We start from the raw sequence: 24,047 nt of genomic DNA on the forward strand, positions 1-24,047 counted from the left end.
AAATTACTGGTTAGTTGGAATTCTTGATAAATTAGTTCCAATTTTGAAAATGACAGTAATAATATTCTGTTAAAAATATTATATAAATAGGTAGATACTTTTTGGCTTCTGAATTCTTCACACAATCAGTTCCAATTTTGTAAAGCAAAATTGATTTCATTGAACCAGAGACACACTGACAATCGAAATTAGTATTTTTTATGAAATAAAACTTTTTCACTTTTTTACAAAAGTTCTGATTGCCAAAAAATATTCCAATACGAAGACCAACAAACTTGTGTGGTGAGATGTCACCAATAGTTTATTACTTTTATTAAAAAGCCAAAAAATATATACAAAATTTGTTTAATAATAAAATGACTGAATAACTAAATACATAGCTACAAAAATGTTGATATAGGTACATACGGTTTTAAAATGTTTCACCAAGCCAAGGAAAATGATAAATTTAGATTTATTACTTTGTATAAATATCTTTTGTGTTTGATTGAAGACGCAATTATTATAATCAAATTAAATTTTTAGTAAAATTATATTATTAGGTACCTAGATACGTACCTACCTGATCATTAACTAATAGAACTAATGGATTATTAACTAAAACAGAATCATTATCTAATGGAACAGATAGTATGGCAACACTATTTGCTATATAATTTTTTTTAGAAATTCTTTGGGAAAGGGAGAAAAATCTTTCTTTTGAACAAAAGTCACTTTGATATCGTTCACCAAATGGAAACAAGCAATACTGATTAAAAATGTCAATATAATGCTACATACACATCGCGAGCCGAACTGCCGAACTGAACCTCAACTTATGGGAAAGTAACGAAGCAACCGCAAATGGTGCGAAACGCCGCTTGCAGTTGCTTCGTTCTTTCCCCGTAATCGTGGCTCGGTTCGCAAATGTATACGTACCTTTATGTTGTTATGGAATTACCAACTACTTGTTATCATCATCTGTCAAAAAATGTGAATCTCCCGCTCGCGATGAAGCAGAAATCTGCCTTGCCGGCCGAGCCTAGCGCATTGCCAACAGGTGGTACTATAGTGAGGCTCGTGAATAATAGATGGCTTACCATGCCTCGAAATACGAAAACTTCAAGTTATACTGCAGCTGTTCGGTATTGTAGAAAATGAAAAGAGAAAAGGAGTGGTGAACGCGTTTTGCACGCTTTTTTATTGGCTTTTTACACTTCTGGATGATTAATCAACCGGCAAATCAAAGAAGTTGACTCAGTTTTTCGTTTTCCAATATCGTGCGCCAAGTGTTAGTACATATTTTTCGTAATATTCAACAATGACCGCGATGTATTTTAGTTATGACGTTTTGTGTATTGACAGTTTTTGATGTCTTCTAATTTTGACATTTCTCGTGGTGTTTGACACGGACCTGTTTGTTTATCATGTGACAGTTTGCTCAAGTTCCATTGTTTGATTGTTAGTTAAATAACGGTGAGTTACATTGTTTTATTATTAACCTTACTTTAGACGTGCTCGACTCTATGTGGGATCTAATGGGAAGTGATTTGTGTATCGGGGTTCGGGTTGTTTGACCTACATGATAATAAGATGATACTTATTAAAATCAAACCCCCCTTTTCAACGGAGATTTTATAAATTCTGTAACAATGTCTCAATCTTCTACAGGTAATTTGTACATACTGCCTTCTCATTTCTTATCGCCGTGTTGTTTTCCAATATTGTTATTGTCTGTGATAAAAAAGTTAACTCTATCGCAAAAATGTTTACTTTGTAAGTGTCCACTTTGTAAATTCGGCTACGTTCCGTTTTATGTTATTAAACTTTTCATTTCATTTACTGGTCCTGGAATTTAAGTTAAGTTTGAACAAACCGGTATGAGCCCAGGTGTGCACGATCTTACCTCGATAATGAATATGAATGCCGACTTCGATAATACAACATTATCAATGAAACCATGAATTAAATAATAAGTGTGATATCTTTTCAATGAATATTAAAATTTATGTAAGTAAGTTCTGTAATACGTTTTCAATCTTGAAATGTTTATTGCGCTACTTTAGACTGAGGAATCCGTTCATTATGTAGCTTAAAGCGTTCCCACCCTATTATGAAGAAAAGGGGTGTCCATTATAATATTATCTACAGGTATAAATACCTACCAGATACCGGTACGGAACTCCGTCCCTTCGCATTCCAATGCGTTGAAAAGGTTACGCAAACGTAGGTAATAAACATTTTATTACGCAAGAAAACAATAAAAAGACAATAACCTTTAAAATTTTGCTTTGTAATTGAAATCCGAATACCCAACTTGCCCCTTTTTACATTTAACCAAGAATTAAATAGGTAACTCTACATACTCTTGCATTTATTATTTAGTGCATATTTTGAAACTATTCGTAATTGACTAAGCGTGGCGACATCCTGTTTTAACTCGACCATTTAGCATTTCGTCTGTCTGTAAATTTGTTTGCACGTTCCGTTTCAAGATGGTGGCCGTTTCAATGGTTCGGTAAAGATTATTTTTTCAAATGTAAAGTTGTCGTGTTTATTTGGAATTTTTTATTCGCGGTATGTTCAATATTATGGTACTTGGTACCTACCCCTACCTGCCTGAAGAATTTTTGAAAAATAATTGTCCTTGAGATAATGACGTTTCTTAGCACAAAAAATGTCACAAATTTTATGATATCAAAAAATTTTGGTTTTGATTTAAATAAGAGAAAATTACAAATGTACTTTTTTGAAAGCGAGGTCTACTGATCACGGAAATACTGGTACAGTACCTACCAGTAAATATGTACTAATTTAATAACATTGAGATTATGGTGATGAGTATAAATATTTCGGCGTAGTACCTAATGTAATTTAATTATGCGTGTACGAGTATGAATGTGTTCGACGCGACTTCTCACGAGGCTACCTTCTGTAACGAAATGAAAAGTAAAAGGAAACAAAAATATTGTTATGCGCAAGGCGAGTGCGCGGTTCATTTGAATTCTAATTTAGAATAATCCCTCCGTTGTAATGGCCGCTCAAAAATGTTGCCAATGACATAAGATTATAAAAAAATAAATGCCACTATTTTTTTATTATCATTTTTAATTTGCGATGCAGGCTCGTTTTTATAAGATGACAGCATCCCATTGCACGTTAGAGTTTTTTAGGACGGATGATTTACGTTGACTCCTTGACTGTCAAAAGTGTTTATTCTCTTTTTATTTATAAAATGTTGGTAAGAATTATTTAGGTAGGTAAGTACTATTAAAATGTCTAAAGGCGCATCGTCCTGCGGCTAAATGCTACATAATAAAAATAAATAAAACATTGGGGCAGGTCCACAATACTTTGATTTTCCGTGGCCGATGGAATGATGGATGTTTTTAAAAACATTTTGTCACTAAAGACTTAAGACAAATTTGTGATAATAGGAACTCGCTATATGTGATACGAATAAATTACTTTTCTCGGAGCATAAATCTCGTATGTGTGCTGGCAGATGAAAATAATTAAACGAAAAAGCAGAATTTAAGTCCGTAAGAAGTGTATACGATGTAACTGACAGGTGATATCAAAACGTTGAAGAATCCAGCTGGTAGAAAGAGGCACGAAAGCTAGTACCTACCTACCTAAGTTGCAAACAAATACTCATCTTTAGTTTAGAATGTATTTTTTTTAAATAATCAACCGATTACGTTATTACGATATTTTAGTACAGGAAAATGCATATAATTTGGTATCTGTGTCAATGACTGCATTTATGACCCAGGTTCACCTAACTTTTTTTCCTTATTGAACAATTGAAAAATATGGATGAAATTGGTTGGATGTTTCTAAATTATGGAAATTTCATTGAAAGTTGAATATAGTTAGGTAAGTTGGCCTAGAAATTTCCCCAGAAGAAAGAAAGATTAATCTATAATCTCTAGACAGAAAAAAAGTGTTTGTGGCATGTTTTAGAAGAATCACAGTGTAAACAATGCGCAACCTTTCAGCACTTTTTACGATATCCATTAGCGCATTTTATGAATTACGTGTTGTTATAGGTAGTATACAATGATATAATTAATTCATGGATAGTAATTAAAAGGTACTATAAAGCTATTCGTCATAAAATTTTGATAGTTTTCGCAATAGTGAATGTATATTTACGAGTGTTACAGGATATACTTCTATTGAGGACATTGACCAAGCTCCGTAACTGCTGTCGACTATCGATATTGAAGTTGGTGTTGTTCTCTGAACCACACAAACCGCTAGCTTCTATTATTTATGCCATTATTTTACGAGTTTATAATAATTCATACCAACGGAGAATTTCTGCCGCGCAACAAGAATGCTATGCTAATGGCATACCGCTGATAGCTCTGTTGTAACTTCTCATTCTTTCTCATGAACGAAGCATGTAACGGAAAGAGAGGTTACAAGGATGCTTTCAGCGGCGGGACCACTTCCTACCGCTTTTAACGCGAATGTATGTATACCTTTACTTCAACTAAACAATTAGTTACAAGTTACAATATTGTATACACCTCATGTACTTAATTAATTTTGTAAAATGGTTAGTAATTAAAATTTATTTCAATTTCTAATGTCAACCAGATCAATATAATATTTCTGTATCTTAATCTGAATTCCATTCATTGAGCGTTAACTTACATATTTGACATTAGAGTTGTAAATACAAAGTTTCGTAAATATTTATGTGTATTGCGAGGGGGACGGTAAATGGGCCATACTTGCATGCGTTTTATAATGACTGAAAAATCGTGTGAATAGATGTTTCTACTAAGATTACGAAAATGTTACTTAAAAAAAAAAATTAATTCCGGTTTTTTTAGCTCGTAACGACTACATCAAATTCTGTCTCCGATTTTATTGTGTTTATTTTTTTTTAATTCCACCTGCAATCGTTGTGTTACAAAATTATAAACCAATCCTGAGGAAAATAATTTCCCTCAGGGCCTATGTCATCTTTGGGGATGCTGTGTGGTGATATTTTTTTTAAGAAGAGAAAGGAGAGGAGGTTCTGGGAAGGTAAAATGTATGAGGGTTGGGTAGGAATCTAGGGATCAGTGTGTCCAAGAGTGACAGACATATGAATAAATCCCTCCCACTGCGACGCAAGGTGATGGGTCGAGACACCAGTTGGAGAGGTCAAAGGGTCTACCCAAACCAGCCTCTCCCGATCTGGTATGCCACGCAGCTGGTGGGCATTTGCATCCTGAACACAACACACCCGATGAACCCGGGCACCCCTGCTAAATCACCAAACGTAGCAAACCACTTGGGGTTACATATGGCAGAAGTATTGGTTATTCAATGAATATTATAATGATACTGGTATAAATGGTATACATTATCCAAAATTGTTTTTGCGATCTCGTATCCTGCGGTAGTTATATGAACCCACAGACATATGAATATATAGACTAGAAATTAAAGATGAGGGGTAAAATCAACTGTTGAAGAACGAAGGGGGTAAAACTGACTGTGATTCGTCAATAAATCAATCTGACAGTATATAGGCATCTCGCATTATAATATCACCATTTAGTTCTTAAAAGTAAAATCTGCTTTTGAATGAATAGACATTTTTACATGGGAGCGCAAATTACCGGCCACGTTATGAACTAATTTGCGAAGTCCAAATTCGGAAAAATAAATTTCTTCTATTTTCAGAGTCGAATATTTCGTTTAAGTATTTAGTTAAGACACTTTTATAAATGTTCATAATTTACTTCCCAGCAACCAACCAGCTTTGTGTTTCGCGTCCAGACGTATCTCGATGTGATAGTATATGTTTCTACAACTGATCCATATTATACGATGTGAATATGCTTAAAATAAAGTAAAATAATGCTTATATATGGAATGTAATACGACAATTGGGTTTATTCTCTTTTTCACATCTATTTTTACAAGTTTTCATACCACAAGCCACCATTTTGCCGTGTTATTTCGTAAAATGAACCGATGATGCCTCGACCATAGTTCGCACAAGAATGATGACGTCACGTTTTCTAAATTCACTTGAGGCCATACGCGAGCCCAGCCGGCTCCAATGGAACCGGTATGGGGAGTGGGGAATAATACGCTTTTAATCACTTAGGGCAGGTCTACTAATATTCATATGTCTATGTATGAATCCCTTTTTAAACAATAAAACTCAACTTCCGCGCTCCCTGCAATTTGAATTTTGATACATAAATAATGTGAAATTCGTTCAAGTCAGTATGGCCTTCGAAGCAGGGTTGCCAAAACATATGTTCTAAAATACCCACAACAGATGTTCAAATTCCCCATAAGTTCCCTTACCTCCAAAATGAAAAGAAATTCTACAGAAAATAGCATTTATGTTGTTTTATCATTTAATCATTTATAGATTTTTCTTTCGTTCGAGCTTATAAATAAGTTTTTTTTAAATTTGCTGCGAAAACAAACGAAATTATATTTTATTCACACTTTGACGTAATTGTCAATATTATTTTTCAGTATTTTTGGATAATCAGTAAGTGCTCTTTAGTTTCGTCAGTTCTCATATTATAGAATCCCAGCATTTTTTTCATATCAATGTTCTCCCCACAAAATCTCCACTCTAATTTAATTCTTAAAAGATTTAGTTTTAATTCTTAAAAATTCCCCGCAATTTGGGGAATTCCCTACAAATTGTCGCCTTGCTCTGAAGCTGCTGATTTAAAAAAAGATTTTTTAACTATTATATCCTTTTTTCGAACCCGTAAATGAAGTCCTTTCTTTCCGGTTTATCAAAAAAATCGTCCCATTTAGGAGATTGAAATTTTCAAAAAATTCTTCGGTTTCAAAAATACTATAAAAAAAACCACAGAATGCCTAAGAATTTTTGGCTAAATCGGTAAAAAATATGTGATGTAGATACAGATTGGTATTATTTAATGGCGTTGGTACTATTCAGACGTGGGCATAAAATATACTTGTAAATGAAATTAATTGCTTATTTATGTCCACCCGTCTAATTTATAAATGTCGCCTGGTTTTGGAACCTGGTCTGGTCAGTCTATCCAGTTTAGTTTAGAAATTCGCAACTTTGTTAAATTTGCTTTAGATTGTTACAAATAACATGTCTAATATTTTAACTCTCCGTACATGATTAAATGAGGAAAATTTTGCTTGTGCAATGATAGAGGACTTAGTAGAGCGCTAAGCTAGTGGACGATTTAGCTAGCGAAGGACTTGGCTATTATATGACGCAAATGACATGTTGAGGAGAACTTAGCGGACGGACTAGGAAGAAGCTAGTAGATGACTTACCTAGTAGAAAACTTAACTAATAGAGGACTTGCAAAACACGTGAAAAAATAACATTATTTTTAGTTTTTTATCTGTACAGTGTACAACATTCTTAAATACCTAGTGGGAAATGCTGTATATATATTTTTTATAATTTGGGGATTTATTTTACAATTAAAAATAAATTCTTTTAATTAAAATAAATTTATTTTTGAGAAAAAAGCACAATACAAAAGGTTTCGAAAAATCTCTTAATATTTAGTAGAACCTCTCTTGGTGTCAGTTACAGCTTGCACTCTTTTTGATTTGCTTTGAATGCCTTTTTAATTCTTCGTCTACAGGGTTTTCCAATAAGAGGTGTTATTTTGAATAGCCCGCTATTTCGATAGATGTTACTTTTGAAGCGACATTTAAAACAGTGCGCACGTCAAATAATCGCTCCACAAAAATCGCTCAAATTCATAGTTAAAATCTCACCAAAATCAAACAACCGACGGTTGGTGTTTACCTGAAAAACCAGTGAAGTGATTCATCCAATTTAGTTTAGTCTAAACGGCCTAGTCATTACAATTTTAAGTGATTAAAGTGACAATTTGAAGTGACAGTGACCGCCTTGCAAACTCAATCAAAACCTTTTATTACAACAAATACAAACGGACCTGTGCCCTCACAATTAATATTATAATTATTTATCGATACGTCAAAGGCGGTCAGTAGCCTGGTGGTATAAACGTTTCGCCAATTCTCTCCGTGGAATACGGGAAGTCAGTTCAAACCCCACAGTTTCCAAAAAAAAAAAAAAACTTTGCTGCTTTTTTTTCAACCGCATTTTTTTTTGTTGTTCTTTTAAATTTAATTTTAATCTGCATTGTAACGTGTGATATTTTTGAAACCCTTTAAACAAAAAATATAGAACATCTAATTAAACAATAAACTTATTTTAAAAAATACACAATGAGCAGCACCAGAGGCAAGACAACCATTCTGGATAGCGAAGATAAAATCATACAGTTCCTAGAAAAAAAAATGGACGTAATGAAAAAAGACATAATGTCTCAAATAGCTATTCAAAACATTGAAAACCAAAAAAACATCGATAGCTTAAAAAAAGATATGTCGGAAATTATAGAAAAAAAATTCTCTGCTGAACTAAAAGATGTAAAAAACCTCAAGAACCAGCTGTGCGAACTCACCAAGACCATTGACTTTCTTTCACTAAAAATCGATGACTATGAAGTAGAGAGAAATAAACTACACAAAAAAATTAAGGAAGTGGAAAAAGAAAACAAAAATTTAAAATCTGTTGTAAATCAATCTCTACAAAACTGCCTTGAAACATCGCTCGAAATCAACGGAATCGAAACTAAAAAAGAAGAAAATCCTAAATTACCTATTGAATGCATCTTTAAAAAAATAGGGTGTGAAGATTTACTAAATAATAATTCCATAATAAACATTTACACCAACTCACTAAAGAAATGTATAACAATAAAGATGGCTACAAAAGAATTGAAAGACAGGATCCTTTCCCAAAAAAAAAAAGCGGGATATTTCTCCGCCAAAGATATAAATCACTCCACCTCGATAAACCCTATCTACATAAATGAAAAGCTGACGCCACAAAACAAGCAATTACTCTGGCTAGCGAGAGCAACAAAGGCGATGGGTTACCAATACGCGTGGACGAAGAACGGGAACGTCCTTCTCCGCAAAAATAAGGATACTCCAATTATATACATCAGAGACGCGAGCGACATACCCCTTCAATAACCTGGACTCCCTCCTGTACCTTCAAAGATGACCTCCGGACTCAACTAAAAATGGCCCCTTCAGAAGAAAACAGCATCCCTGAAACTCTTGAATGTGACAATTTTGAAGATGTAAACACACTTTTCTACGACACATCTTTCAACATACTAAACATGAACATCAGAAGCATTCGAAAAAATTTTGATGATTTCTGTATCCTTTTAAATTCGTTAACCTTCCAAATTGATTTTATTGCACTCACTGAAACACAAATGCGTGAATGTACCCCTTTCAACTTACCAAACTACACTACTTTTTCAATTCCGTCTAGACACACCTCTCACGATGGCATAACCATATTTTACAATATACACACCATATCCAACATTAGCATAGACAACACTCATTTCAAATATGCAAATGCCGTCCATGCAACCTTCTCCTCCAAAGGAAAAAAATACTCAATTTTAACAGCATACCGCTCCCCTTCTTTATCCCCAATTTTGTTTACACAAGAAATCAAAACTTTTATCAACAATAACAGCTCTAATCAATTCGATTTTGCATTTTTTATGGGTGATATTAACATAAATATACAAAACGCTGTATTAAATCCGACCGCAAACGAATATCTAAATGTTCTATACTCCACAGGATACCTATCATATATAAACAACACTACCAGACCTAATCATCCAAACGATACATGTCTTGACCATATATTTCTAAAAACACACAAAAATTTCCAACATAAATCCGCTACATTAAAAATCGACATAACTGACCACTATCCCACCTTTTACGGCCATCATACACCAAATTTATCCATCTCTGTTGAACCGAAAAACAAAGCAATGATTAAAATCAACTATTCAACTTTAAATAACTTACTGAACGAAGAATCGTGGATCGCTGTCCTATCTAATGACAACCCAAATTTGGCTTTAAATACCTTCTATGAAATACTTCAAAATTATATTAAAAAAAGTCAAGAAACAATAGCACCGCCAAAAAGTAAGCACAAACACATAAAACCGTGGATTACGCGCGGACTAATAATCTCAATACAACACAGAAACAAACTTTTTAAGATCTATAAAAATCACGAAAAATATTGCACATCCAAAAACGAAGCACAGAACCACACCAAACGGAACGAATACATTTTATTTAGAAACTACCTAAACTCAATCATAAAAAAACAAAAACAACAATACTACTCTACACAACTACATAATGCTCATAACGACTCCAAAAAAACATGGCACGTCATAAACGAAATCTCAAACAGGAACCAAAAAGTTCATAAAATTCCTCAAAAAATCATTACTGACAATAACACAACCATCGAAGACGCTGAGAGCATTGCAAACAATTTCAATCACTTCTTTACAAACATCGCCTCAACCCTCATAGATGATAATCCCAGTCTTAGCATTCACTCGAATCAAATTCCTCCCGGCCTTTCAGATTCTAATGTCACTACATATGAACTATCTACATTCAACGAAATAACAGAACTTGAAATCTCAAAACAAATTGACAACCTTAAAGAGAAGTCTGCAAATGGCCCAGATAACATTAGCAATACCACAATTAAATCAATTAAAAAGCATATAATCATTCCAATACATCATATTTTCAACAACTGCATCAGGCATAGCATTTACCCCAATGACTTCAAACTCTCTCACATCATTCCAATACATAAATCCGGATCTCAATTCAAAACAGACAACTACAGACCTATAACTTTAACTTCTCAATTATCCAAAATCTTCGAAAAGTGTTTAAAACGACAAATTATGAACTTTCTAGAATCTAATGATATCCTCTCAGCTAATCAATACGGCTTTAGAACCAAACTGTGCACCGATGACGCTATCTTTAGCTTAACCAAAAGCATATACTCTAACCTTGACTCTAACACTAAAACGCTAACCATTTTCTTGGATTTAAAGAAAGCGTTTGACACAGTCAACCACAGAATTTTATTAAAAAAAATCTCTAAAGTCGGTATTAAAAACAAAAGTTTCATGTTATTAAAAAGCTATATATTGAATCGCCAACAACGCACAAAAATAGGAACAAGCTTAAGTACCTATGACTTGACAAAACATGGTATTCCTCAAGGAACTGTCTTAGGGCCACTACTCTTTCTAATCTACATCAATGACCTATGCAATATTGCAATACCAGGTAAAATTCTCTCTTTTGCCGATGATACTGCAATAACAGTACAAGGTAAAACGTGGGAAGAAACAACCAGTAAAGCCAACAAATGTATTGCAACAGTCAAAGATTGGCTTGATAGAAATCTCCTCAGTCTAAATTTGAATAAAACTATCTTTATTCCCTTTTACAATTCCCAAAAGTCATCCCCTAAAAATAATCTTAATCTGAAGTTCCACAACCCTAATTGTAACTTTGCGACATGCTTAAATTGCGAAGACGTGAAATTCGGACAATATATCAAGTATTTAGGAGTTACTATAGACTGCCAACTCAAATGGACTTACCATATAGAAAAGACGGTCAATAAACTGAGATACCTAAGTTACATTTTCAAACGAATGAGCAACATTGTCAATATAAGAACCATGAAACTTGTTTATGACGCGTTAGTGCTTTCATCTATTTCCTATGGAATAATTGCCTGGGGAGGAACTTACAATAATCACGTAAAACCCTTAGAAATCGCTCAGAAATCCATCATTAAAATAATGTACCAAAGGACCAAGACATATCCCACCAACCAGTTATTTCAAGAAACAGAAATCATGGAACTAAGACGGATCTATTGTATTCAATGTCTCAAATTTATATTTACGCGTCCTATCAATTTCACCAAAAACACAAATCGCTCGAGCCAGAGACATACCACATGCGTGTTCACAGTCCCTCACTGCAAAACTAGGCTGGGCCAAAGGCACATCAACTATATTGCCCCAAAATTGTTCAATTCTTTACCCAATTCCATCAACATGTCTCAAAACCTGAACTTATATAAGAAAAATGTTAAAAGTTGGATAAGAAATAATTTCGAAGCGAGTAACTTTTTTCTAAAATTTAAGCCATCTGTTTCTAAATAACTAAACTACCACATGTCTTTCTGTAAATTAAAGATTAATTTCTTTAAATCAAAGAAATATATACATGCATCTATGTTTTATGTGTGTGTGTGGGTGTGTGTGTGTGTGCGTGAGTGTGTGTGCGTGTGTCTGTGTGTGCGTGTGTCTGTGTGTGCGTGTATCTGTGTGTGTATGTGTGTGTGTGTGTGTGTGTGTGTGTGTGTGTGTGTGTGTATATGTTTGTAAATTTAAAAAAAAAAAAGAAAAAATAGAAACTTCTCTAAAAAAAAAAACCAATCACATTGATCTCTATAGATACATTTAACAAGTTTAAAAAAAACTATATTTTAAACACCACTGTTTTATCCTTACACTATAATACCCACGCTCAGGCTTCGCCTTTGTGGGATTTTTTTGTTACTCTTTCATTCTATATTACTATGTATGTACCTGAATTGTATATGTATCAAAAATTTTGTTAATAAAAAAAAAAAAAAAAAAAAAAAGCTGTCATTTTTTGACATTTGACAAGTAGAAACTACGCCATTAATAAAAATGGAACGATACACGCTTCAACAACGCATTGAAATTATTAAAATTCACTTGAGTGAATCAAATGCAAATCATATTGAGTGATGAGGCCCATTTCCACCTCGGTGGCTTCGTCAACAAGCAAAATTGTCGAATCTGGGGCTCGGAAAACCTAAGAGTTATTGTTGAAAAGCCTCTCTATCCACAACGTGTGACTGTTTGGTGCGGTTTATGGTCCGGCGGAGTCATTGGACCTTACTTTTTCGAAAATGAGGCTCGAGCAACAGTTCCGGTGAATGGATTGCGCTATCGAGAGATGATGAATGATTTTTTATGGCCGGAATTGGATGGTATTGATCTGGACAACGTTTACTTTCAACAAGACGGCGCTACGTGCCACACAAGCAACGAAACCATTGATCTTTTACGATTGAATATCAAAATAACACCTCTTATTGGAAAATCCCATATAATTTTCATCCTTTGTACTCCTAACTAGCTTAACTCTTTCGTACATTTTCTCCTGTTTTCCAGGTAAATGTCACGAATTTGTCGTTCATTACGAATCGTAGTGAATCGCTTTCCTACTCATTTTCCAGTTCTCTGACTTTATATATATTATTCTATCAAGTTTACTAATACAATTAACAATACACTTTGTGTGTATGCTAATATGTATAGTATGTGCTTTAAAAGCAGTTATGTAATTCTTAAATAATAACAAAAACTAATAATTTGGCCATTCAATCTAGGAGAGGATTTACATATTACCGGAATTAGCTAGTGAAAGATTTAGCTAGTAGAGGACTTATCTAGTAGAGTACTTAACTAGTAGAGGACTTAGCTAATGGAGAACTTAGCTATCGGATGACGTAGCTAGTAGAGGACTTAGCTAGTGAAGCACCTAGCTATTAGATGACTTAGCTGACGGAGGTTTTAGCTAGTAGGATACTAGCAACTGAACACCTGGGTGTGAACCCGTACCCCAGAGTCGGTACCAAATAATTCCGTTCTCAATTTAGGTATACCTGCATAATTAAATATCTGTTCAATAATTTCAAGGATTATATTTATCACCATAATCGTTAGTCCAGTCGTTAGTCGTTATGATATCATTGCTGGAAGAAGCTCCCCTCCAACCTTCAGTTTATTAGGTCCACTATTTTTTTATAATGTAATACGTATATAAATTAGTTTGCTTTATGGCAACCATATATACATGTCTATGAGATAATCGACTCTGCCAAATCTCGTTTGCCAATAATTAATTCTTTTTGTAGTTGTAGAATAATTTTTCGTTTGTGAATGATATGCCATCTCTGTAATCAAATGTTAAACTATTTATTTAGGATGGTCCCCATATTAAACCATTATTTGTTTAGTCTCTGTAACTTTATACTTTGATTGGTAATGCATAATATTTTAAAATGGGTACTAACAATAATTAGTTTGGACTTCACGTAAGATAAATAAATAATTTATTACTCAGTAGGTAACTACAATACGTATTAAAAAAAACCCTATTAAGGAGGAAGTTAATTTGGTTAATTCAAGTAAAAAACAAATTTGTCAAGAAAGCAGAATTAAATAATTATCTTTATATTGTTTTAACCTATTCGTGATGATTATTTTGTTTTGTAAAGTTGGTACTTTTATTTAATGTGAAGGAATGGGCCTGCACGACATGCTGTTACACAGAAATAGGGAAGTAGGTACCTACCCAAATTGGAAACGATAAAAACTTCAAGTGTGCTGCTCCAATTTTTTAATTGTTATAAAAAATGCAAAAAAATAACGAATTAAAAGTAATTATGTAGAATGTTGTTGTAGATAACCGCCCATTATTTGTTTGTAATTTATTGTCGGCGTGACGTGCTCCACGTACGTGCTGGAATGTGATGAAATGAAATAATAATAAAAAGCGCTAATTTAATTCTCAAGTACCTACCTAAACCATTCAGAATTATCGTGTGGGCAGTTTACCACGAACTGACCTCACATTTTCGTGTGTTTGTTCAGATTTTGTTCAAGAAAAATGTAACGTCCTTTTATGAAATGACAACGTGATTTTTTTACATCTCTCTATCTTTATACCTATAGGTACCTATATTTATTACCAAAATACTAAGTTAGGTTGTCTGTGCGCCCCGCGTAACTCTGGTTCACTGAACTAACTTTTATTTTAAAAGTGTTATTTTTTTAACTTGGAACTGATGTGTAAAGAATTCAGACGACGATAAAGCACCTAATTAAAATATAATGTTTTAACGGAAATATATATTTTAATTTTCGTTTTCTAAATTGTACGCGTGTTATAAAGATATGACATAGTATAATTATTATTGTAAATAACGGTTTTGATGTATATTTTCACAGTTCACAAGATCTTTATTTCATATTCAAAATTTTCGTTTGAGACTGTCGGAAAATTTGTTTTCAGAAAAAAATGGTATTTCTCTACAAGCTTTGGGTGTCAAAACCATTGACATGACAAAATATAATTATGAAGTCCACAGACACGAGACAAGTAATGCAATGTGCACAAGTTTACCGTCGGACAAACAAAAAACAAAAAAAAATCGTTTATGTTGTAATGTTGATCCAGTTCCAGTAGTGAAATAAATAACTTTTTTTTAGGTTTTGTTAAATAAATAATAAGCAAATGGTATTAATTTATATACCGTATACTACTGTATAGAAACCAACCGAAAACTTTTTCCGAAATCTCAATAATTAGAAACACGATAAATTATACAGCGAGCTCCTGATATTAAGTGTTAATTGATTAATGTATTATTTTCGCTAAACAAATTATTTTTGCTTACTATTTACACGTCCCTTGGAGTGATGTTTTACAAAAACAGCGAGCAAACAAAACAAATGAAACAAATATTATTAAGTAGCTCTCCCGCAGTAGTTATTGTATTGTTTTATTATTTCTTTCTTACTCACTCATATTATGTTATTACAATTTGTACGACATTCTACAATTTAAAACACTCCCAGTATCGCTCTGTCGAGACATCACCATCCACAGATCTGAATGGAATGGTTATTCCCCTCTATCACTTCCTACAGCTTCACAAAATATCCCAAATTGGAGATGCCGTAGATATTAACTCGCTCCGGGCAGTTCGACATCTTGGGCAAGTTAGAGTATGTCCTCTTCTTTAGTCGTTGCTGCATCCCTGATCGCGATCCTCACTCTAATAGCCCTGATGAACGAGTGTTCTCCTCTCCTCACGGTCTTGCGCTGCAAGGAGAGCCAATGACACAGGACGTCTGTGACACTCTTGATCAGTCCAACGCATCAGTGATCTTCCTCCACTTTTACTAGCTTCCACTCTACCGGTGAACATATGCTTCTGCAGGTTCGAGTTTTCAGAGCTATGTGCCCTAAGTATCTTGGAATACATTGTAGACAGACAGCTGACAACCTATTTGCATGCCTAGTTAGACTAAATTACGTATGTTAACCACTAGGTAAATACAAAGATGAGGAAATTATAAACATTTTAAAGACAGGATAAGTATTAAAATACCATGAAAATAAACAATTTAAAAAAAAAAAACTGATAAAATAATTTAACATATGGTGAAGTAAACACGAAGATGAGACAATTATGAATATTTTGAAGACAAACTAGTACAAAAATACCATAGAGATAAAAATATGGCCAAGTTGATGTGAACTTGAGGATTTTATGAAGGCAGGATAAGTAACAAATAAGATATATAAATATATGTAACGGTCCGTTGTCAAATAAATGTTTGTTATCATTATTTAGTACAAAAATACCATGGCTTAAACAGTTTACAAAAACATGGCAAGTAAACATGATGAAATTATAAAAAATATAAAGATAGCGCTTATACTTATATATGACACCAATGTATGAAGCTAAATTCCTCGGAACATGAATCCCTAGTGAGGATGACAATGAATATAAAAAACTTCCATTATACTATACCTACTACGAAAGAAGCCAATGAAAAACTCTAAAAAACCCTAAAAACGACTTGGATGATGCACCTGGTTAAATGTAATTAAACAACTTTAGTCCTACTCAGCACCGGACCCCCTGATGATGACTAAAAAAATCTGTTGCTACACTTAAATACACCATAATGTTTTGTATGTTCACATGTTTTATATAGTAGCTAAAAAAATAATAATATAACACATGATAAATGTATAATACATATAAAGTCATTAATAAAAAAAATCTCATGACCTTGAACGAGATCGTCTCGCAGGATGAGTTCCAATTTTTGTCAACCCGAGTCCCTCTCGCCTGTAAGCATTAAAAAAATCTGTCATTTTTGCAACCTGTTTTGTAAAAAAAACTGATTCATAGACGTTTTTCAAAAAAATAATTATTTTATTTCAGTACAATTATGCTATAATTAAAAAATTACTCTTTCAGAAATATTATTACCAACGCAAACTCTTCCAGCATTGCACTGGTATGACATAGCAGGTATTGTGTGGCTAATGTATAGTATTATCATAATAAATATGCAGCAGCCTTGCAAGTCGCAAAATGGCTAACTGTTGTTAACAGTAACGCCAGCCTGCTAATATTATTATGTCTGCAAGGTACTACTGTTGTACCTATGCGACACGGTGAACTAACCATTATGTAACAGTGTAACATGTGTCTCACGTGTTTATTTACATATGCACATACAATTTATGTGTACGTGGACAGTGTGCATACAGGGGGACCGGTACTAAGTGACGTTCATTGTAGTGCTCAGATCTTTCCGACCTCGTATATTGCGCACATCAAAGATATTAGAAGAACGAGATGTGCTATGAGCAGTTCATACTGTGAGGAATTGTTTTGCCTAGTGTCGCCGGTTTTGTTCACCAATACTACTGCACAACTTCGCTTACGCTAAGGACGTATCGTTTCAGTTGGCACTAATACATAGAACAGATTTCTGTGCGTACACGTCCCGATAGTATTCAAAGTACCCTAATTAGGTAGTACTCCGCCTACGGCCCGGCGGCCAACATAGCATATCTCGTTCTTCTAATATCTTTGGCGCACATGATTCACTCGATGAAAACTCCGCACATAGATTATTCCGCACAAATATATATATTTTTTATATAGAAAACGTATTTTTTGGCACCATTTTAAATAAAAAAATAATAAACACTTCGTTTTAACCACTTTTATTGTTCAGAAACGACCATGTTTCGTGAACAATGTTCACCTCTTCAGGGTTAATTTGAATTTTGATTAGGTTAAGTTCAGTAAATCTATGAAAAAGGAAAAAAAATACTTTGAACCTAAAAATATGACGAATGCATTACGTATACTTTCATACTGTTATATACTTTAATTTTTCAGGTGCTCATATCTCAATAGGTATCTGTTGAAATACACTCTTTACAAATTTATATTTTGCTCGTCTCTCATTTAACTTCTTGCAATTTTCGTATCGAGTACCAGTCACCATTTTTATTTGCACAGACTGCAAATATGTGCTTAAAACGGCGAGTGTCTTTGACGGCCGTGATAACGTAAAGCAAATCTTGAAGTGATACTTTTTTGTCGTTTATTGATGTCAATAATAATTTAATTTATTAATAATAATTTAATTTAATTGAAAACAATCAACACTTAGGACGGGTTGTTTCACACAAGTTATTTACGGGAAAGTTCTATTGAAGTTTTGTTATTATGTCAGCTCTGCGAAGCAACTGGCCCATAGTGGTATAATGACAGAATCTGAAAATATTTTTTTACAGAACTTTCACAGAACTTGACATAGCACTCTCTTTAGGGTGAATTGCCTAATACAAAAAAAATTTAACTTTGATGAATTGTTAAATTTTCAGATGTAGGGATATAGGGTTGCATGTCTGTGGTTGCAGGGTTGCAGGGATGCACCTGTGTGATGTCGGATGAAGTTTACGGATTGACAATTTTCATAATCTGCATAATAAAACAACCTGTCCTTAGTTTTAACCACTTTTATTTGTTTTAAAAACGAAATTTTGTAAACAATGCTCACTTCTTCAGGTATACAGGTAGTAATTTATAATGGGAACAAAATTAACATAGGGTGATTCAAAAAGATTTTTTGATTATTGATAATTTTTAAACTTTCTTCACACTCTTTCTAATTTTTAATATTTCAAGTGTACCTAAATGAATATCGATAATAATACAGTATAACAAATCTATTCTATTATTATAATCAAAAGTAAGGCTTGTATCTAATAAATGATTATCAAATTACGTAGTAAACTTTATTGTAAGCACATATTATAATACTGGCATTAAGAGGAATTACCTAGTGGGAATCATATTGAATATTACCACTGAACACTGAAGAAATACATCTACAGGTATGTTGTGGATGTGTCTGATATGTCTGATGTGTCCAGAATTTGTTGATCTTTAAACGGGACATTGGTAGTGCAAAGTGTGAATTTTGTTTTTAACATTCCCTCCCCGAAGTCACCGTCCATCTCTACGCGGAGAAGATCGAGTATTGCTTATTTATTAAGAATATTTTAAAATCATCGGTAATCTGGTTAAAAACGGGATTTTAGTTCTTACAAATGAATTAACAGGTTTCCTGGTAAACACGTGTTCATAAAAATCCGAATATTTTCGCATTGCATCATGATATTATCTAGCCAAATGTACGTGTTTCAACATCGGAAAACGTGCGTTTGGCTTATTAACTTTCCCTTAGGGTGAATAGATGAAAATTTTCATTAACCCGCCTAGGGCCTAGGAGCCGGAAGAACTATATATTTAAGGTGGTTTTCTTTCAAATTGGTGTACATCACGCTTGCCAGTGTGGTATACTGGACTGAAAGGAGTGGGGAATAGAAGGAGATGGATTGGAGGAAGGTGGGGCAGTACCTAACTCTTCAGATCTGATCACTAAACTCGGATTAAGCCATTTCAATCAACGTTTCGATTCTGAATGATGGCCTGTCACCAGGGCGAAACTGAAAATATTTACAACTCGGGAAGTGCCGCCTTTATATTGAAATTTAAAAAAATAATAATTTGATTATGTTATTATTATGTTAATGATGTTATTTTTAAGTTCTGCAAGTATTTTAGTTTTTATTAGAATCGTCTGTCACAATAGTAAAAACTAAAATGCTTATGGAACAAAAAGAAGAAAAAATTAAGTTCCACGAATTAAACACAATGCTAATAAGTAATAATAATGAATTTATCTACCACTATATATAGTAAGTTTGTCTAAAACCTAGCTTATGGAAAAAGGCTGCCAACAATTGAGTACCTGGATGCAAAAACGACCTCATGGACCGGAGGTCATTTTTCTGTAAAAAGTTTTATTTGAACGATCGATTTCTTCTTTACCCACTTTATTAAAATCAGTTCGGTCTGTTGTCTACAGATTGTGCTATAAGCATTCGTTTTGTCCTACTTGGAGAGTCGTTTTTGCGTATTACTACTATACAAAATACAAAATGGCGTCCACTGCATCTGACAGCTCTGATTCTTCTCCCGAAAAAATAGGTTTAAAGAAGCCTAGCAATGAAGATAAGTGGACGAGAAACATCTTAAAGAATAGAAAATGTTGTGGACAATCATATCTACAAAAAGGCAGAAATAAAATTGGTGCTAAAACGTTTAATTTTGTCTCTAAGTGTTGTGCAGCATCCAAAAATATTGTTTACTTCGATACTTGCCTTCAGATGAAGTGCTGGCTTCACAATCGTTCAATGAAATGTATTTTAAATTTGAATACTTACATGTAAAAAAATTTGAACCTTATGAAAACCTGAATTTGATTGATGCGAAGAAACCCGGAATCAAAAAAGCAAAAAACGACAACTTATTGAGTCTTTTGAAGTTCATGAAGCCGCAAAATGCAAATTGGCTTCAGAATATTTTATCTTTTATCAATATTACTAATAATCCAGAAGTTGTAGAAGACGAGTCTTCAGACACCGATGATTAATATTATAAAACAAATTCAAAAAATTACATCTGTTGAATAATTTTATTTTGGTTTTAAAAACTCATGTTTTATTGTTTTAGATACTTTATAATAAATAAAATATTATAAAAACAACTATGTTCTTATTATTTCATCACTTAAAATAAGAAAAACAATGAAGTTCTAGTTATTTTATCCCTATAAATAAAGATAAAAAACAGTTTCATGCAAGAACGACCTCTATATCATACCTACTTTTTTAAATTTAAAAAACAAAGGGTTAATATTTTTTGTCCAAAATATTAAAAATATTACAGAAGAAAGATGTGTTCGTTATAAGATAAAATACTGTTGAACAAAAGTACTACAGTTGATGAATTATATTAGTTTAAAATGTTCAAACGCGAATATCTCAAAACACGATTTTTGCAATGAGGTACTCAATTAGAGATAAGATGTTTCAATCCAGGTACTCAATTAGAGATAAGATGTTTCGCATCTACGAAAATAATTAGCATGCATTATACTGCATTTTTATTTTGCAAATTAACAAAATAATATATTATTAGGCATGGTACGTAACGGCTGTTTCGTTTAGGATAGCCATAATGATAGTGTTGACCGCAGTAGGACGTTAATACGACATTAGACCACCTAGAAAAACATGCAGAACGCATTTACATAAAAATCTACCTTTAATTTGTACCTATAGCCAAACTATGAAATATCGCCTTCTTAGACTTGATGTTGGTGTGCAGATCTCGTGAAGAATTATTAAGGCATAAGTGAAGAAATTAAATTAATACAGAAGAATGAAGATTTATTTGAAATTACATAATTTTAATCTTTTATACAACAGATCTTTTGCAAATATTTTGTACAAAATAGCTTCCACCATACTTTTTAGCAAGTACCTAATGCGCTTCTTCTGTAGTGACTACTTATAAAAATATATCTCACCAGATACGATACGATACGATTGAACCACCTAGGCCAGGAGCACTCCTGTCCCGGTGACCGCGACCCTGCGGTACGCCAGGGGGCACTGATTTGTTAGGACTTGGAACACATGCTCTGAGAATTGGAAGGTGGTTTAATCGACCGGTATACAATCAACCGAATAAGACAATATTGGAACGTAGGATGGGCAGAAATAAAGGAATTGACTGAGCGTTTTTTTTACTTTTTATTTCTTCCTTCTTCTTGCCCTTTCTTACATTTTCTTGACTCTTTTTTGGCTCTTCCTGGTTATCTTGAATATTCTTGGTTCTTATTGTATCTTCTTGTATCTTCTAGTTTCCCTTAGTTCTTCTCGCCTCTTCTTGGCTCGCCTTGGGTCTTCTCGTCTCTTCTAGTTTCTTTTTGTCTCTTCGAGCCTTCTTCTTCTCGACCCTTCTAGGCTTAATTTGTCTCTTCTAGTCTCTTGTGGTCTCTTGCCCTTTCTTGCCTCTATTTGCCTCTTGCAAATTCTCGCCCCTTCTTGGCTAGTCTCTTCTTGCCTCTTCTTGCAACTTCGCATCCATTATTAGCTAGTCTTGGTTCTTCTTGGCCCTAGTCTCGTCATAGGTCTTCTTGCCTCAGCTTGCATCTTCTTGCATCTTCTTGCCCCTCCTTGGCTCATTTAATTTCTTTCTGGCTCTTTCTGTATCTTTTTAATTCTCACCGACCTTTCTTGTCTATGTACCATAGTAACGTTTAACTGAAATATAAATAAATGTAGTATAATATTTGGATGATGTAATAAGTCCCGAAGGCGCCAGTAATGAAGTAAACAATACATCACAAACAGAAGTTGGTGTGATCTGTGCAGCTGTTATAAATACAGTTCAGTTGGTGGCACTTTAAACCTTTTTGTTATTTTTCCACTCTCACACCCGAAACGCACTCGATATTACACTTTGCACCACATGAGTTGTCGCGAAGCATCGTTGCTTTCATCTGTGTGTTATGAATAATTGAAACAAAGAGATTTGATTATTTTTAAAGAATTTGCCTTAAATTGAACATAACTTCGTTTCAGAGAGATGAAATTATTTTGCTAAATGCGGCATTTTAGCTTTGTAAAACACTAGTTATGATTGAAACAGGAAGAGCAATTTACACGCGTGCTGTTCTAACCGCACACCACTTCACTCTCCTAAAAAATACACCTCACCAGATGAAAAAAACTCCATATTGAAAAACATTATTGTTTTAATGGTCGAAACGTAAAATAGTTGGGACATGTTAAGACGACCCGAAGGAAAAATAGGATATGGAGTGACTTCGATATCCGTTAGAGCAGATGGTTTTCACTTTTGCAGCACGAACGTGAAAATAATACTTATCGATGCATTCTGCGCAACGCTGCATATATCAGAAATGCAGGTAGATTACACTGCACCCTAATGGCATAAGCTAAAAATCACCCATAATAACATATATTGCCAACTATCCTGCTTACCGAGATGCTGCAGCGCTTCCGAAATGTTTCCGAAAGGAACGAGTGCACTCTTTCAGAGCACACCGCCACCACACGGGAAGCTTGCGCAGACTACGAAAATACCATAATCACTGCCAAGTCTGCCTGGATAGAGCCCCTCTGATGGCTCGCCAGGATACAGCAGATGGTAACAAAATAGTAATAGCAATATTATAATAAAATGCAATGATAACGTAATGTAATAAGTATGTGAAAGGACATCTGTGCACAAAAGCCCAGCAGCGAAAAACGTTCTCTCTGCTTTCACACTAGTTGTGCCCTAGGTGGGACTGTCATCTAGAAGATGTGAGCTAACTGAAGGTATCTCCCTGTGATACCTCCATAAACGGACAATCTCTTTCTTAGGTTTGAAGTTTCCGCATCGTTTCGTCATATTTTTGGTGTAATTTTTTTTTTAATCTCTCAACCTGTGTGCGAAAGAGCACTATTAAGATGCGAACCGCATGCGACTTGTAATTGATACCGAACTACCCCAAAACCTCCGCCCACTGCCTCGGCGACAATATATCGGGGTACGTAAAGTGCGGCGGCAAAAACGCCCTTATCAACAATTGATATTTTTTCATTCCCGATCTTAACAATGCTCCTCAGGCCTCCGAGGGCGGGCCGCCCGACCACGTAACACGTTTCGGGGCTTTGTGCCAAAACGTGGTGTAGGCATGAAAGGGTTGACGGCACTGTCCACCCTCGGACTCATCCCCGTAACCCGAGAAAAAAGGAATAAACACAGAAACACACATCAAACTAAACGCCAAGATTTTGATATGAACTTTTTGCAAGATGCCACTATGCTGTCGGAATTTTTTGATGCGATCCGGACCGGTCTTTAGGGGGAAACTAGGCCGAGTATGTAACTAAGAAGGTACCCATATGTGGGGTAAGTACCTAAGTAGCTTTCACTATTATTAATACTATGGGCCGGTATTTCAGTAGCTTTTTTAGCTCGGCTCGTGAGATATTTACGTTCGTCAAGTTGCTCTCTGGGAGGAGCCCTGCCAATATAAGAATAG

At 34.2% G+C, this 24,047-nt stretch overlaps 1 protein-coding gene across 6 annotated transcripts in view; it reads left to right on the forward strand.

Moving 5' to 3' along the window:
* Positions 1 to 1,143: 1,143 nt before the first annotated feature.
* LOC149415420 (uncharacterized protein CG43867) overlaps positions 1,144 to 24,047 on the forward strand; it is a 766,937-nt gene continuing 744,033 nt past the window's right edge. For 5 of the 6 annotated variants that reach the window (XM_089642596.1, XM_089642600.1, XM_089642599.1 and 2 more), the window contains exon 1: positions 1,144 to 1,455. The gene's annotated coding sequence lies outside the window, so the exon portion shown is untranslated. The remainder of the gene's footprint in view (positions 1,456 to 24,047) is intronic. The other variant, XM_089642597.1, reaches the window with a different exon arrangement.

This window comes from Hesperophylax consimilis, chromosome 18, assembly GCF_061612785.1.
Source record: "Hesperophylax consimilis isolate HC1 chromosome 18, BYU_Hcon_1.0, whole genome shotgun sequence".
In the NCBI taxonomy this organism is placed as follows: domain Eukaryota; kingdom Metazoa; phylum Arthropoda; class Insecta; order Trichoptera; family Limnephilidae; genus Hesperophylax; species Hesperophylax consimilis.